General features: G+C 45.8%; 1 protein-coding gene across 6 annotated transcripts in view; it reads right to left on the bottom strand.

Moving 5' to 3' along the window:
• Nucleotides 1-10,891, bottom strand: part of PHACTR4 (phosphatase and actin regulator 4) — a 633,103-nt gene extending 622,212 nt beyond the window's left edge. For 2 of the 6 annotated variants that reach the window (XM_086957583.1, XM_086957578.1), the window contains exon 1: nt 10,726-10,874. The gene's annotated coding sequence lies outside the window, so the exon portion shown is untranslated. Of the gene's footprint in view, nt 1-10,725 lie in introns of all 6 variants that reach the window. The other 4 variants (XM_086957584.1, XM_086957577.1, XM_086957585.1 and 1 more) reach the window with 4 other exon arrangements.
• Between the last annotated feature and the right edge of the window lie 304 nt (nt 10,892-11,195).

The raw sequence follows: 11,195 nt of genomic DNA on the forward strand, positions 1-11,195 counted from the left end.
CCAATTACTTTTGCACTCGGATGTAACGTTGCAAGGCGATGCAGTGGGCTGAGTTGTTTTCACCGGGTCATAACAAAATCTGCTGCCGCCCCAAAGGACAACATGAAAGAGGTTTGGCAGGGCTGTTACCAAAACGAAAACAATTTGACGGGAACCTAGAAGTCTTAAAATGGGATACAAGGGATTGAACCGACAGTTCTCTGATCGGAGGGGTGGGTAGGGGGGTAGAGGGAGGTGAGAAAGGTGCAGTGCCAATCCCACGTTTGAAAATACCTTGATATATCAGTGCCCACAGCTAGGGAATTTAAAAACAAGCATTTACAATGCAATGGTTTCGCCTTTTGAAAAGTTTGAGCTATTGGCATTGTAAATGACAACATTTGTATTTATGTGTTGGCTTTGAAAACAGATAAATAAATGGCATTGCCATTTACAATGCCAATAGTTTAATCTCTGGCAATTGCCACACAAAAACACACAGACCCACACACACACAGACACACACACAGAGCCACGCACACCCACCCAGAGCCACGCACACCCACCCAGAGCCACACACACCCACCCAGAGCCACACACACCCACCCAGAGCCACACACACCCACCCAGAGCCACACACACCCACCCAGAGCCACACACACCCACCCAAAGCCACACACACCCACCCAAAGCCCCACACACCCACCCAAAGCCCCACACACCCACCCAAAGCCCCACACACACTCGGGAGAGCAAGCACAGCGAGGGGGCAGGGAAGCAAGCACAGCGAGGGGGCAGGGAAGCAAGCACAGCGAGGGGGCAAGGAAGCAAGCACAGCGAGGGGGCAGGGAAGCAAGCACAGCGAGGGGGCAGGGAAGCAAGCACAGCGAGGGGGCAGGGAAGCAAGCACAGCGAGGGGGCAAGGAAGCAAGCACAGCGAGGGGGCAGGGAAGCAAGCACAGCAGTTGCAAGACCTATTTCTTTCTAAATGCTTGTTTCTATATTAAAATACAGATGAACCAACTGGGGCGACATATCCTTTCAAATTTAAAGTGCTCTGCTGTGGGATTCCCTAGCTATACTAACTACTGCCAAGGCCAATATGCCTGCCATCAGATGCTTTTACAATTTAATTTTTGTGTAAACATAAGCAATATACAAAAACAAAAAATATATATACACAAAATTAGCAATGTAGCCTTGGAACCCATGCACAAAACCTCAGAGCACTTTTTCAGCCGGCTGTGCAAATGACCAAATAAAATGCCTTCTATCACAATGTCAGACAGCAAATTAATAAAGTTGGCGGACCCACTGCCCCGTGCTGTGTGTGTTGTGGTGGGTGAAAGAAACATACGAACGAAACTTTAACAGACTAATTGGTGAAGAGGGATAATATAAGACCCAAGCAAGTATGTAGAATTGTAATATTTTGGGGGGGGGGGGGGGGAAACATGAGTCTGGCAAAACACAAAGATGTCTTAAGGTCAGACCTAAAGAAAGACCGATAGATAGATATTCTGACAAAATAAAGGGCTGGCTACTTAATGGCTATAGCATAACCTGGCACTTATCCTTCAGAGCCCGTTTGAATTTACCATGATAGCCATGACCCTTGCCCGGGGCCCTCTCCAAGAAAGTTGGCACATCCAACCAGTTCAAGCACTGTGCCCCAAAGTCAGTCACATTGACAAAGTCACCCACAGAGTTGCCCTAGCCCTTGCCCTTTGTGCAACCGGTGTATGGGGTGGATGGTGGCAGAGGACGGTGAGGATGGGGATGCAGGGGCTGGTGACGTGAGGGGAGGCCCTGGTTAGAGAGTTGCTGGTGGGCAGGGGCACCAGCTGTTTTGTCAAAGCAGCCCCCCTCCAGGGATGGCCCCCAGCACCAGAGCAACGATGAAGCTGGGAATTGTCATGCTGCCCGTGCCCTGGGTCCGCTTCCATGTCCCACTCCGGTCTCGTCCCCGGGTGTAGTGTGGGGGTAGGCGGGGCTGCACTTCCCACTGTCCCCGTGCAGCCTATTCCATATTCATGCGGGAGGGACTCCCTCTGCACGCGCAGGGCTCAGCGAGGCTGACGAGGAGATACCAACCCACCCACGGGGAAGGTGGGGCTTGGGGGGAGAGGGGAGGGCAGATGTGAGCGGGGAGGGTTGAACGCCCTGAGCCTCCCTGCAGAAGACTGTGGCCCTATGGAGGCCTCTGGACCTCTATAGCATCACTGTGGCCCTACAGAGGGGCCCCTGGACCCATGTAACAATGGCACAATAAAGACTGCCGTGCAGAGACTCCCCGCCCGCCCTGCGCCCCTCACATACCCACCCGTGCAGCCGGTCAGCAGCAGCACCGCCGCCAGGGCCCCCAGGAGCCGCACCGCGCCCGCCATGTCCGACCAGAAGCAGAGTCTGAGCTCGAGAGAGAGCCAGCTCAGCGGGCCGCGCACCTGGCATGCCGGGAACGTGCTCGGATTGGGCAGCCACCGCCGTCGATCACCCTAGGCCACGCTCTAATTGGATAGCAGTGTACGAAACAAAACACCACCGGGGCTGGCATCCATTGGACAAGCCTCCCTGGAAGGGGGGCGTGACACACAGACAGATCTTGCTTGCAGGGTGCAGGAAGAGGACGCGAAGGGACACACCAGGTCTCGCTTTTATTGGTGGAGAGATGAACTAACAACCCTACCGGGGCCGTCTAGTACTGGACGAGAATCTCCGAGAGACCCGCCAATCAAGCCATTTCTGGGCGCGTGGTGCTACATGGACAGATAGAGACTGTCAATCACTATAGTTCCTATGGAGTTAACGCTGCTAAAAGAAACAAATGTTTCGACAAATGTAAATAATAACAAACTGCCATTGGATATGATTTGAAAAAGGAGAGATTCTTTTACAAGTTTGAAAATAAGTTTATTATACATAAAATCCAAATAATGTTATAACAATGTTTTACCATTTATTCATACACGCCAGCATTGTAGAAGACGAGAGTAACAAGTCAGGTCCCGGGCCGCGCTGTGATTGGCTGACGTCACGGGGGTGTCCCGGGCCGGCAGCCAATCACAGCGCGGCCCGGGAATGACGTCACGGGGGTGTCCCGGGCCGGCAGCCAATCGCAGCGCGGCCCGGGACAAAGGGGCGGGGCTTAAAAAAAGCCCGAGAAACGCCCCCGAATCGCGTTTTCTCTGAGAAAGCGTTATAGACAGCCTCTGTCTTCCAATGGCTAGCCTCCATTTATGGAGCTAGCCAATTGGAAATAGAGGCGTTTCTAACCTCACTACTGAAGACAAAAGATTTCGACTGGGAGGGGCTTCGCCCCTCGCCAAAAGTCGAAACCTAAAAACAAAAGCTCACAAGTTATGAAATGTAAATAATCCCAAAGAAAGAGTAGTTATGCTCTGAACGGCCGCACAAATGCTAGTCTTGTAAGATATTAGTTGTAGGCACTCAACTCACCCTCTAATAGTCAAACTACTCAACAACCATAAATACAATTGAACAGACAAAAACACACAAAGGGGAGTGCCTCAAGAGGTCAATTGTATTTTTTCTTCTTTCATGAAAGGAGTAGAAAAAAAACAAGCCTTTCTTGCCTTTCATTTCCCATTTCTTGTTTTATTTAAGATGGATTTCAAGAGGCGCACCTGGCAAGAACTACAACAGGTTCCGAACTGTATCTTAAACACCCGGGTTATTTACCTGGTGCATCCTCTGTGGTTTCGAGAAATAATGTATTTCAGGAGGATGGAGGCTGAGTCTGCCTGGTCATGGCTTGAATCCACGATTTTCAAAGCATTGCGTGATGTCAGCGGTGAGTCATCTCGCTGAGCCACCCACCAGGATCAGTGAAAATGTAATATTATATAAGAGTAAATCTGTCCCATGAGCGGGGAGTTACTCCCCAGGAGTGGGCATACCTGGTAGGACATGCGCAGAATGTTTCCACACACCCACAGACTTGTCACCCCATCCCCTTGATGAAACGTTTGAAATGAAACCTTGCCAATGGCAGGGTAAGTCCATGTCAATAGGAGAGGAAACACTATCGAAATTTTTTCAAGGTGTAGGCAGAAAGATTTCTTCGTTGGAAAAAATGTTTTCCTGATGTAGAAACATGAAAAAAAGTTAGCAAGTTAATGGGCCCTTGCACACAAATGTTCGTGTGAGGAAATGTGAAGCAGTGTAATTGCACGAGTGAATTGAATTTCCCAAATAATTCCAGGGTTATGCCTAGGACAGCTGAGAGCCACAGCTTCCCGAGAGTCCTCGTTATTTGAAAATACCCACATAATCAGGAATTTACTCCAGACATAAGACACATGCAGCATTCGTGTTTTTTTCACTTTGTATGTAAATTAGGCTTTCTGCACTTCAGCCTCTTTCCAAAGTCCTTCTTTTACTTGGCTGTATTGTTGTAAACGGACAGGAGCCATTAGCAGGACTGTACTAATTGTTATTTGGGGGAAAGGGCTGAACTTCAATTTATTAAGCTCCAGTCCAAGCATTCACAGGTTTGTTAGTTTACAGGAATGCATCGCTGTTCCTATATACCCAGTCACCTGTGCACAATATTATTTTTAGGTCGAGCCTGTCATTTTGCTTGCGCATTGAGCTTGCGAGAGATATTGGGGCTTAACCAGAGCTTAACCATCGGGCGATTTGATGCTGTGCCTGTGAAAAGCAAGCTCAATGCGCAAGCGCATGGACCTAAAAAGCACGTGCACATCAAAGCCACCAGCCTCCCTCCCACAGGCATCCCCCAGCGTGCGCTGTGCCTCAGGCATTTCTCCTCCTCTAATTTATTCACTGCCTACAGCTTTCACTTTGACGGCCGCTAGGCCGTCTCTCGCCTCACGCTTATCACACCCCCGTTCTCTCTAGCACGCTAACACTCATTCCACAGCCTCTCTCCCATTGGCTCTTCACTTAGTGCACGCTCTTTCCAGCTGACTCACGCGCCTCGCGCTTATCACACCACCCTTTTCTCCATCACGCATCCCAAGCACTCATTCTTTAAGTCCCAGTTCTCAGCAAAGATGTAATGTCTCAATATTTAAAGCTTTATTACAAAAGAAAAAAAATTATTAATATTACACTTTTGATATACATTTTTTAACCAAAAAAAAAACAAAAAACATAATATTCACAAAATTAAATTACAAACGTTTAATCTAGTGCCATTATAAATTACAACAACTATTAGGTAAGTATTATTTACTTTTAACATTTATAAGCCATTGTGATTATAAAAACCAAAAATTAACTACTTTCAAAACGTCAACTTAAGTAAAAAAATTATTACATTTACAAAACAAATAGCTCCAACTTTTCTAATGCGAGACCTATTGCATTTCCAATGCTTGTGTAAGGATAGAAATGCCCCTTGTATGCGGTTTGAATGATAAAATACAGCACTAGCCAGGATTCATTGGGCCCTTTATGCCCCAGGACCCCAGTGCCACTGCACCAATTGAACTACGCCCCTGCTCCGGTGTGTAAATGGTACACTGCATAGGCGCTTCATACAAGCGCTGTAACTATGTTTGGTGGTACTTCACTGTAAAGGAGAAAGGAGAAAGGACAGCTTCACTTCCTGGATTTTAACTTAGAACACCAAGTAAAAGGAAGCAGAGCATCGTCTGGATAGACAGACATAACAGGTTAGAGCCATGGACGACGGAGTTTAAAAAAAGATCTATCCCGCCCAAGAACCATACAGCATGAGTATCCCTTCAGTTACCCAAACCTGGTAGGCAGCAGAGAAATGCCTCAAGTTGCAGATATATTGTGCTACGAGACAGCAACGTTCGCCCACGGGGACAATGTTTTTCTACAGGTGCAGACATGATAGTAAGGTAAAACCTTAAATCAATATTTTTTATATAATGGAATTACTAAGTACAATGAAGACATTACATTTTGCATGGACACAAATAGAGAATATTTCTTAACTTTCGAGTTTATTATATAGTCTTCAAATTGTTGTTTAAAAAACTGTCTTTTTTTATTTCACTAGAACCGAAATTTGTGCATAATGGAATTACTAACTGCAAAGAAGCGATGACATTTTGTTGGAAACCAAACAGTTTTGAACTGCTAAGTTTCGCAAATATGTCTTCTTTTAAATGTTCTACTTTTATAATTGCATACTACCTTAAAGATTACAGCACTCCATTACCTGTAGTAAAAATATGCAAATAATTAGTTATTTAAATGTTCAGTCTAACAATATGATTGCGACATTGTATTTTCAATATAATTGCCTCCTAAACTAAAATGTTACTGTAAGGCTATATACAAGTTCTAACTAATGATTCTGCACACATTTACACTATGAATAATAAAGTATGGGAAAAAGAACACACATACGGCCACAGAAAGCTGTATAAATTGCTATTGTTAACAGCTGCTCTGCTACGAGCTCTCAAAGAAGGCTTCACGCCATGCCCCTTTCTTTTCCTACGGAGAAAAAAAAAGCATAGAGCTTACACCTAAAGCAGCATGGTGGATGCGGACACGCCACTTTCATGGGACCGACCCCAAATTGGTATTGGTATAAATCTCTTCTTACAATTCTCTGACCTATCTAACAGAGGGTGCCACCATCCTTTGTAAGTACATAACAAAGGGGTATACCCAATCACATTTGGAAATGGGCTAATCTATACTAATATAATAAAGAGAGAGCCCAAACCTTTGAGGCGGGTAATCTCAGGAACCACAGCACCAATCGCAACACCCAATACAGCGTTGGAAAGGGCAGTTGCAGCAGAAGGACATAGGCTATGCAGACGCCCACCATATACATTTAAAAGGTAAAAGAACCGTGCCAGCAAAGTAGTCCCTTGTGGGCGTGTCTGCGTTGTGCTGTAGGCGTGTGCTGGGGGGCGTGAAAAACGATGGGGGCGTGTGGTACGTTCCGCCCTTCATGCCATGTCTCATAGCGTGTGCTAATCCCACCCTCCTCCCTTTAAATACCCTTGCACCCCATAATCATAACCCACCCTTACTCCTTAAAATACCCCAACACCCTTAAACACTAACCCATCTTAACCCTATAAATATACCCTGTACCCCAAAACCCAAACCTATCCCTAAACCTTAAAAATGCCGCTGTACCCCAAAACCCAAACCTACCCCTGAACCCTAAAAATACCCCTGTACCCCAAAACTCAAACCTAGCCCTGAACCCTAAAATTACCACTGTACCCCAAACCTAGCCCTGAACCCTTAAAATACCCCTGTACCCCAAAACCCAAACCTACCCCTGAACCCTAAAAATACCCCTATAACCCCAAAACCCAAACCTAGCCCTGAACCCTAAAAATAACCCTGTACCCCAAACCTAACCCTAAAATACCCCTGTACCCCAAAACCCAAACATAGCCCTGAACCCTAAAAATACCCCTGTACCCCAAAACCCAAACATAGCCCTGAACCCTAAAAATACCCCTGTACCCCAAAACCCAAACCTAGCCCTGAACCCTAAAAATACCCCTGAACCCCAAAACCCATACCTATCACTAAACCCTTAAACTACCCCTGTACCCCATAACCCAAAACTATATCTGAAACCTTAAAATACCCAAACACCCAAAACATATACCTCAGTATCCCAAAACATATACCCCTATACCCATACTTACCTTATCTAAACATTAAAAAAAACATGCTTTTACCATTCATGCATTTACAACGAATTTCGTTGTAAATGTATGTATGGTAAAAGCATATAAAATGTAATGCCATGCGTTATAATTGCATTGCGAAGTCATGGTACTTTTGTAATGAAAGTATGCAGAGTGATGGTATGCAGAAAGAAAGTTGTGGAATAATGGGTGTTTATCCTCCCCCGGTAAGTACATTGGTGGCATGGCGGCCCACATCTCCAGCAACATATGCATATTTTTTCACCACCCATTTGAAAAATGCACAGGTCTCTCATTGATGGCCAGCACCGACATACACTTTTAGACACACCTCCCGCCATAAGTTCTAGAATTGCGAACTTTAGAGCTGGGGAGCTACGGTCGAATCTCGGCATCAGCTCAACATCCTGTGATTCCAGGCAAATCGCTTTGTCTCCCCGTGCCTACCACAAATTAATGTGTTCTTCTGTAATGTAAATAGTGCTCATGCCATGTTGTCGAGTTTGCGCTATATAATATTGCAAGGAAAAATAAAGTAGGGAAACTCGAGTTCACACACTACTGAACGTGCACTCTTAAGTGCATCAGCAGTGCACTGTGAATCGGAGCGTTTCACAGGCCTGTCACAGATAAGAAATGCTATCAAAACGAAATCCTACAAAACAATATACTACTGGCCGGCAGCAATTCATACCCGGACAACGTCGGGACGAGCTGCTAGTATGATACAAAGAACGAGGTTCCAACTGCAAATTCACCCAAGGGTGCAACACAACCCAAATCTTTTGCCAAAGACCCCTCCCCATATACAACAAATCTTAGTCAGAATTTGGTTGTTGATCCAAAATGCATCTTGGCATGTATTACAATACATTTTTCAGCAAAGGTTGCTCCATTGTGATACGGTGACAAAGGGCTGAAAGATGTGCACATGAAGGTGAAAGAGTAGTGGGAAAAGTATATAGATATAAGTATATTGTACAATATTTACATTGATACAAATTATGACCTATGAAGAATGGTACAAGAGAGATAAGGCCATCCAATTGCGGAAGCATAGTACAATGGTAAGTCAAACCACAAGTAGGCTCAGACATACATAGTACATGTCGCATTAGCACAGAAAAAGTCGATGTTTCGACCCCATTCAGACGAGGTTGTTCAAATATACATTTCCCACTACTCTTTCACCTTCACACGCACATCTTTGAGCATTTTATGTCACTGTATCACGATGGAGCAACCTTTCCTGAAAAATGTATTGCAATTGAATTTGATAGCTGCCTAAAAAAAATTGGAACAACCACCAAGTTCTATCTGGTGACTAAGATTTATTGTATATGGGGGATCTTTGGCAAAGATTTGGGTTGTGTTGCATCCTTAGGTTCCTTTCCAGCTGGAACCTTGTTCTTTGTATCATCCTTTGTATGCCTCTTTAACTTATCAAAAGGCAGTGCACTTTACCACCCCTCACCTTTACTCTTAAATGAGCAATGCCATTCAAAGATTACTCTTCCTATATTCCCCTTCTGCAATCATAATTAACCTAGCAACTAATGCCACCCGAAACATGATGCAATCTTTCTAAAACTCTGTCTTCATCTCAGTCCATGGAACCAGCACTATCGCTTAATTACTCACCCAAATCTGATACCGTCCCCCTATGCATATCCGTCCTGAGGTAGCCGGGCTATCTCACAATGTCCTACATTCCTGCTTCCATGCTCAGTACTTTACTCCTCTATCGCACCACTGATCTCCCACCGCCAGGCACTACTCCTGACAGACTCACCACCACTATAATTCGTCTGCACTTATTCCTCACCGACGAGACTGGGGCACTTGTTTATATACAAGGTGTTCTTTGTTTCCCAGTGATCAATACCATATAAATGTCCGATCCAAAAGGCTATTGTACGCTGCTGTACCAGGTATCAGTTTACCAGGAGCAATGCCATGCTACTCTACCCATCCCATGTGTGGCAAAATCTGTTGCCATCATACTTTAGTCCTCCACATACAACAACCGGTACCGTCGCACTGTATTTCTCCTCCCCCTCCCCCAAACTCATTCTATGGCAGTGGCACTTATCTAGCACCCGAGGGCCTTAAGAACTCTCCCTTAAAACAGTTATGGCATCGTTATTCCAGAGGCCAATTGTATCTTTCTGTATCCGCCTATAAAAGTGATATTATACCACGAAGCCCAAGCTTTCCTACTGGCGATGATGTCATTCCACCCGTTCACTGAATAAGCAGCATTCCCTCCAGCATCCGCTTTTGTCCTATATCCCAAGCCAAAGGGCGTAGCACCATAACAGATCTCCCCTACCGTTTTCTGTGACAGGCATGCCATAATAATGTATTCCTAATAACCTGCAACAGCAGGTGCATCCAAGAACATCATCCCTTCACGCTATAACCCTGAATTCCCTCTTGTTCTAACAAAATGCGGCACAGTCTAAAGAAGAGAGAAGGAATCGCCGAAACGCTACACCAATAGCAGTGCATCTATTTTTTTTATTGTAAGACGTGCGTGGACAACGCACAACAGCATGAATACACGCATACGGTATACAAAAGTAATGCAGTTACAGTTTCAATGACACGAACAACTTTGACAGCATTCGTATAGCTCGCCGTGCAGAAGAGAACATGGGTGTGTCCTGGTGTCATTTACTCCGCTGTAAATGGAGTATATTGATAAATGTGGAAAGAGGGAAAGGCGGGATATTGAGAGATGACACAGGTAGATGGGGCGAGGGTAAGACGGGGAGATAGAAAGAGAAATGCGCAGCAAAATGAAGAGATGTGACAGTTGTGACAAGCAGATGGAGAGAGGAAGAACGTTGTATAACAGGTGCCACATCCCACACGGGGGGGGGGGGGGTAGGGGGGGGGGGGGGGGGGAGAGAGGTACACAGAGCTGAGAGAGGTAGCTTGAGATAGATGTAAGAGAGAGACCCGCTGAGGCAGACAGTTGAGCTCGTCAGAGAGTGGACGATAAGGACAGTAAGGGAATACCAGAGACAGAAGAATGGAACAGAAGCCGGGTCGAGAAACAACGCACTGTTTCAAACACTCCCACACTAGTTACCTTCCTTGCACCTTGCTCACCTCGGCTCCAGGAGGCTTTACCGACTCTATCACTCAATATGTGCATGGGTTTGTAACTCTTGCTCGATCTCTCCTTCTCACTCACGCATTGTCTGCCGCTCTCACCGGAAACGCCACTACCTGTGCCCAGGGGGCGGAGCCACCTCTCTGAGAGCGCGGAGGGGGGCACTCGCTGGGGCCTCTGGGAGCTGTAGTTCAACATATTTTTTCTCGTCAGAGCGGCGGCCATGTTGCAGCAGGCTCATGTTGTGGCGATTCAGAAAGTTCTGCTTTCTGAAGTGCCGCGTCAAGGAGCAACTGGTGCGCGTCAAAGGCATCAATTCACCTCCTCTGATGAGCTGACAAAATTGAAAACTGGTAAGAAAATGGCTTTGGTAAAGAAATATAATTTCCAATGGTGTGATAGTGGTGGATTTTGAAAAAGTAATCGGGGAATGTATTTTCCTTATT

Source organism: Lissotriton vulgaris, chromosome 2_1 (genome assembly GCF_964263255.1).
Source record: "Lissotriton vulgaris chromosome 2_1, aLisVul1.2, whole genome shotgun sequence".
Taxonomy (NCBI): Eukaryota; Metazoa; Chordata; class Amphibia; order Caudata; family Salamandridae; genus Lissotriton; species Lissotriton vulgaris.